Below are 7,037 nucleotides of genomic sequence, written 5' to 3'. Positions count from 1 at the left end.
AATTAGGAAAAAGAAGCTACAATTTGCACGAGCTCACCAAAATTGGACTGTTGAAGACTGGAAAAATGGTTTCTTGAACATGACAATGAGTTCACTGTACTAAAATGGCCCCCACAGTCACCAGATCTCAACCCAATAGAGCATCTTTGGGATGTCGTGGAACGGGAGCTTCGTGCCCTGGATGTGCATCCCTCAAATCTCCATCAACTGCAAGATGCAATCTTATCAATATGGGCCAACATTTCTAAAGAATGCTATCAGCACCTTGTTGAATCAATGCCAGGTAGAATTAAGGCAGTTCTGAAGGCAAAAGGGGGTCCAACACCGTATTAGTATGGTGTTCCTAATAATTCTTTAGGTGAGTGTATATATATAAGCAATCATTTAATCCTCTGATAAATTATGTCTTGATTCTTGAGTCTTGATTCTTCCGCAGGTAGAATAATGCCTCACAATATCCTAAGACTACATCTCAATATGAAGATAATCAATTTATTTATTTATTTATTCGCCAATCTAGATGGTATAATTTCATCCACACTATCCAATTAGTCTTAATAAAATGAAATATCATTCTTTGTGTCTCTTACCAAGTCCTAGTAGGATTCTCACTTCTGCTCCCAGGAAAGCTGGGTGGTCCATCATAGCGCTGTCACCACCAGACATCTGAGAAGCTCTGACAGACATCCTTCAGAACCTCCTCCTTGAGGTTCCTTTTGTTTTGCTTTCATTTTCTCATCTCGTTAGCCTCTCTCAGCTGTCATGTAGTTGCACTGATTGCATGCCTTTAAATCCCTCCCCATACTGCATCACTTTGCGGTTTATATTACTTCCTGGAGTGTGTGCATGCTGATGCTACTACTGAGTCTTCTACATATAAGTTTTGTTCGTTCATTTGTGTTTTCCTGTTTGCTGGATCCCAGGTGACCCTGACTCCCTCCGTATCAAGTGTAGGGAGCCGGTGGTCGTGTCCCCTCACTATTATAGAGTGTTCAGGTGTTACACAGTCGAGGTACGAGGATATGCGATCATCTACCATTGGGATTTTCGCATAGGCTGAGCAGTTAGGGAGAGAGCCAGGTCTGATGCAGGGCTCTCCCTTTTGTTCCTTAGTTTTGGATCCAGTCAGTCGGATCTTCATTTTGTGTCTTCTAGTTTTCTGTACACCTTCTGTGACAAGCACATCTCACCATGGCTTTCATCTTGATAGACCCATCTAGAGAGCTCAACTTGTCCCCCTCTGTCCCTATTGTGTGCTTTCTTATCAAAAAACTTATCAAATCATCACACCCTTTCAGATTAGGGTTTTCCAATCACATCGGATGGGTGTGCTCATATGGTAATGATCCTATGAGATCATATTTACCCAGAATGCAATATTGTTGTGAATGGTGTCATGATATCCACCTGTCTCCAGATGGCACTATTGTGTAACATATTAACATCAGAGTTATGCTACACATTACACCTTTGACCTTTTTCAACTTATATCAATGAGGAGGGATACTTCTTTGACACCCTTAAACTATTTTCCCAGACTTAGTGGGACCATCATGAATTTCCCAGACTCTTAAATTTATGGGTTTGATAAGAAATACAATGGGCCTTACACTCAGAACTGTGGGTTAGTATATCCTAACTGTCCAAACGACTGATTCATTAGGTTAGAATAATATCAGTCCCTCTGAGTAAATCCCATTAGCAGAAAACCAACGTAAATGCTTTCCATATATCCTAAGAATATGTTTTCTTTTAGTGGGATACACATGGCATCAAGTATGTGTGTATATATATATATATATATATATATATATATATCAATACCTTGTTATGACATGTGCCAATATAGAATATTATATATATGATTTATTAATTCGATTATGCTAAAACGAAATAAATCCACTATATGTAAAACAAACGTTATACTTTCGATTATATGAATGAACATACAAACCAGATGTCTCTCATGAAACAGTGCTACCTCCCTCATAGCCCTGTAATGAGGTAAGATCACTCCCTTCAGATAAACCTACATCTGTGGTAATAACTTTTAATCAACAATGCTCTCTGTATTCAATATAAACCTTATACATACTGAACTTTCATGAACCTCTTTCAGCCATCTTTGAATAAATAAGAATATGGCCTTTTATAAATACATACAGTATATGTATATAATCAAATCCACTATAACTAGGATATATGGCTAAATGTATTGTCTTTAAACATAAATCTGTAAGGAAGCAAGTACTCCCTCGAACTGGTATAATTATAGAGAAAAATATAAGAATACACTTTAGGAACTTTCCATAAGCTCACACAAAATGGTGGACATATCACAAAATGGCAGATGCCACACTATTTAACATAGCAATTCATGTTTTATTCATTTCAGGCCTATAATTATCCCGACACCAGCTTCCAGTTTATGTGCCCCCTTCCCTGGAAATCCCAGACATTCTGGCCATTTAAAAAAATCACTGCTGGGCATTTTTTTAATGTTCCAAAAAAGAGGACATATGATCACCCTATTGATGATCTATAACGTCAGACAACCCCTTTAATTCAGCAGAAAATTGAAATATTTTACAGGTGAAACAGGTGAAAACTATATAAGGTGAGATTGAGATGTCTGCTGCTCCTCATGGATGATAACTGGCGCCCAGTCAGGAGGGGTAATGTAAATCGCATACGGTGAAGGCTTTTAAATGGTTCTGGATGATGTTCACCAGGATGTTCTTTCACTTCCGACAATCAGAGGATATCACCGGGGAACAACTAGGCACACATCATGGCCGTATGCATGCCTCCCAAGTTTCCCTCTTTTTGACCTACAGTACAGACCAAAAGTTTGGACACACCTTCTCATTCAAAGAGTTTTCTTTATTTTCATGACTATGAAAATTGTAGATTAACACTGAAGGCATCAAAACTATGAATTAACACATGTGGAATTATATACATAACAAAAAAGTGTGAAACAACTGAAAATATGTCATATTCTAGGTTCTTCAAAGTAGCCACCTTTTGCTTTGATTACTGCTTTTTACACTCTTGGCATTCTCTTAATGAGCTTCAAGAGGTAGTCACCTGAAATGGTCTTCCAACAGTCTTGAAGGAGTTCCCAGAGATGCTTAGAACTTGTTGGCCCTTTTGCCTTCACTCTGCGTTCCAGCTCACCCCAAACCATCTCGATTAGGTTCAGGTCCAGTGACTGTGGAGGCCAGGTCATCTGGCGCAGCACCCCATCACTCTCCTTTATGGTCAAATAGCCCTTACACAGCCTGGAGGTGTGTTTGGGGTCATTGTCCTGTTGAAAAATAAATGATGGTCCAACTAAACGCAAACCGGATGGAATAGCATGCCGCTGCAAGATGCTGTGGTAGCCATGCTGGTTCAGTATGCCTTCAATTTTGAATAAATTCACAACAGTGTCACCAGCAAAGCACCCCCACACCATCACACCTCCTCCTCCATGCTTCACGGTGGGAACCAGGCATGTAGAGTCCATCCGTTCACCTTTTCTGCGTCGCACAAAGACACGGTGGTTGGAACCAAAGATCTCAAATTTGGACTCATCAGACCAAAGCACAGATTTCCACTGGTCTAATGTCCATTCCTTGTGTTCTTTAGCCCAAACAAGTCTCTTCTGCTTGTTGCCTGTCCTTAGCAGTGGTTTCCTAGCAGATATTCTACCATGAAGGCCTGATTCACACAGTCTCCTCTTAACAGTTGTTCTAGAGATGTGTCTGCTGCTAGAACTCTGTGTGGCATTGACCTGGTCTCTAATCTGAGCTGCTGTTAACCTGCGATTTCTGAGGCTGGTGACTCGGATGAACTTATCCTCCGCAGCAGAGGTGACTCTTGGTCTTCCTTTCCTGGGGCAGTCCGCATGTGAGCCAGTTTCTTTGTAGCGCTTGATGGTTTTTGTGACTGCACTTGGGGACACTTTTAAAGTTTTCCAAATTTTTTGGACTGACTGACCTTCATTTCTTAAAGTAATGATGGCCACTCGTTTTTCTTTACTTAGCTGCTTTTTTTTTGCCATAATACAAATTCTAACAGTCTATTCAGTAGGACTATCAGCTGTGTATCCACCTGACTTCTCCTCAACGCAACTGATGGTCCCAACCCCATTTATAAGGCAAGAAATCCCACTTATCAAACCTGACAGGGCACACCTGTGAAGTGAAAACCATTTCAGGTGACTACCTCTTGAAGCTCATCAAGAGAATGCCAAGAGTGTGCAAAGCAGTAATCAAAGCAAAAGGTGGCTACTTTGAAGAACCTAGAATATGACATATTTTCAGTTGTTTCACACTTTTTTGTTATGTATATAATTCCACATGTGTTAATTCATAGTTTTGATGCCTTCAGTGTGAATCTACAATTTTCATAGTCCTGAAAATAAAGAAAACTCTTTGAATGAGAAGGTGTGTCCAAACTTTTGGTCTGTACTGTAAGTCCCTCTGTCCCTCTTTGATCCTTAAATGTCCCTCTTTTGACCTGGAGACTTAATGCATAAATGTGCATCAATAAATTTTACAAAATTTCTCCTTACTAAACTATCTATATTGTTTCTACCTGTATATTATACCATAACTTTATTATTTTGTGCAATTTGGACCTTAAAATATCTATAATCTAGAAGGCTTTTGATAGAGTGGATTGGTCCTTTATGAATGAGGCATTACAAGTTTTTGTCATTCCTTCAGACTTTATTGCTGTAGTAATGGCTATGTATAACAATCCCAGTGCCAGAGTTCTTGTCAATAGCGTACTGTCCCCACCCTTTAAGATTAGCAATGGCACTAGGCAGGGCTGCCCCCTTTCACCGCTCCTTTTTGTTCTGTCAGTGGAGCCGCTCTTACAGGCTCTCAGGCAAAATGAAAAGATCCGGGGAATGTCTATCAAAGGGAGAACCCATTCGATTGCTGCATTCGCAGACGATCTCCTCCTCATTGTTACGAATCCTGTTGAAGCCTTTCCAGCGATTCGTGTGTTACTGGAGTATTTTGGTTCCCTATCAAATTTTAAAGTGAATCTCACCAAGTCACAAGTCTTAAATGTTACTCTTGACGCGCAACTACAAGCTGACTTAGAACGCAGTACCCCATTCAAGTGGTCTAATAGTAGTATACCCTTCCTAGGGGTGAAAATGACTTCCCATTACTCACAGATGTATACGGAAAATTTTAAAAGTATCCCCCGAATGATTAAAGAACTGATGTCATCTTGGGACCTTCCCTTTGCGTCTTGGTTTGGCCGCAGGACCTTAATTAAAACATTGATCCTTCCAAAGGTCCTATATTATCTGCAGGCGCTACCAATTTTTATTCCAAGAGAATTTTTCACCCAACTGAAAGGGATTCTGTCGCATTTCCTCTGGAGTAGTGCCAGACCTAGATTGCCGTACAGTCAAGTGATCAAACCTCAGAAACTAGGTGGCTTGGGGATCCCTGATTTCCTCCTGTACTACAAGGCTGTCCATGGATTGATGGTTTTGGAATGGATACGCTGCCCACCAGAAAGGTTAGACGTGAGGTTGGAACAAGATTTAGTGAGCACTCCCTTACGTTCATTAGTACTAATGACAGACCACAGGCAAGCTACCTTGAAGCAAGTGACAAATCCTCTAATACGTAACACACTTAAAGTATGGTTTGCTGGTACATCAGAGAAACTGGTCCCAGGTCTGATCTCCCCACTGCTGCAGGTTAGAGATGTCTTATGGGACTCCTCCCCGGAATTTAGATCCACTCTGAATGAAAGACATAAAGCAAATTCAACCCCAATTCTTGACATTTTGGATATACCTCCTGAGGGAGAAGATAGCTCCACGCTACAACCCCAAATTGGGAATTTAACCCAATTTCACTATGCCCATATACTTAAGGCCATGGCAGGAAGACTAGCACAGACCCGGAGTATCCATACTCAATTTGAGCGAATGTCCTTGGAGAGGAGAGAACCAAATAAAAAGATATCCAAAATATATGCCTCTTTACGCGAATCTCCTCAGACGGTTGCCCCCTCATTCATTAAAAGTTGGGAGAAGGACCTGGGTACCACGTTTACTGCTGACGAAATAAGAACACTCTTATCACAGACCAATAAAATATCCAGGTGTGTACGGCTGCAGGAGAATTACTTTAAAATGGTCACTAGGTGGTACTATACCCCCATGAAGCTGCACAGGATCTTTCCCAACTCCTCGCCATTGTGTTGGAGATGCCTTGATTCTGAAGGCTCTTTTAAACATATATGGTGGGATTGCCACTTAATAAAACCCTTCTGGAAGGAGGTTTGTGAGTTTCTTTCCAGGCTGCAGGACAAGCCTTTCCCTTTGTCACCAAAACACTGCTTAATTGGCCTTAAGCCGACTAACTGTAGCTCAACGCAGACGAACTGCCTTCAACAACAACTTCTAGCAGTGGCCAGACTTCTTATTGCTTCAAACTGGAAGTCGAGAAATGTACCCGCTGTCCAGCATTGGATGGCTCGCTGCGACCAGGTTTATAGGCTTGAGCAAATAGCTCATTGGGAGAGTAATAACACTACTAAGTTTGAGAATGTCTGGGGGGCGTGGAAGAAGTTAAGAGATTTTGATTGAGTGAGACCTATCTTGGTATGTCTATGCTTATAGGTCCTCCGTACCGAGGGATACTTAGTCGAGATTGTTAACTGTGCCCTGGGAACGGCACTAGGAGGGTGTGAGACACAGCTAATGTGACATTAATATCTGTCTGTTGTTCTAGTTATTGTTCTCATGTAGCGATACAAAATCGTTGCTTTGATGTATATGTATATGTCAATACTACTGTGCGTTATGCTGGGCATAATGTGATGCCATTGTTGTACCTAAAGTATGACATTCTATTGATTTGTACAATAAAATATTTTACAAACTAAAATATCTATAATCTGATGATTTATGTGCTAATATGTAAATAGATATTTAAGTGCAAGAAATAAAATTGTCCCAGGGGCTCCACATGCGGTAAAAAACATAAAGGAACTAATACTCGCCAAACCAA

Source organism: Bufo gargarizans, chromosome 8, assembly GCF_014858855.1.
Source record: "Bufo gargarizans isolate SCDJY-AF-19 chromosome 8, ASM1485885v1, whole genome shotgun sequence".
Taxonomy (NCBI): Eukaryota; Metazoa; Chordata; class Amphibia; order Anura; family Bufonidae; genus Bufo; species Bufo gargarizans.
The sequence above is the reverse complement of the archived record's forward strand: the minus strand, read 5'-3'. Positions refer to the sequence as shown.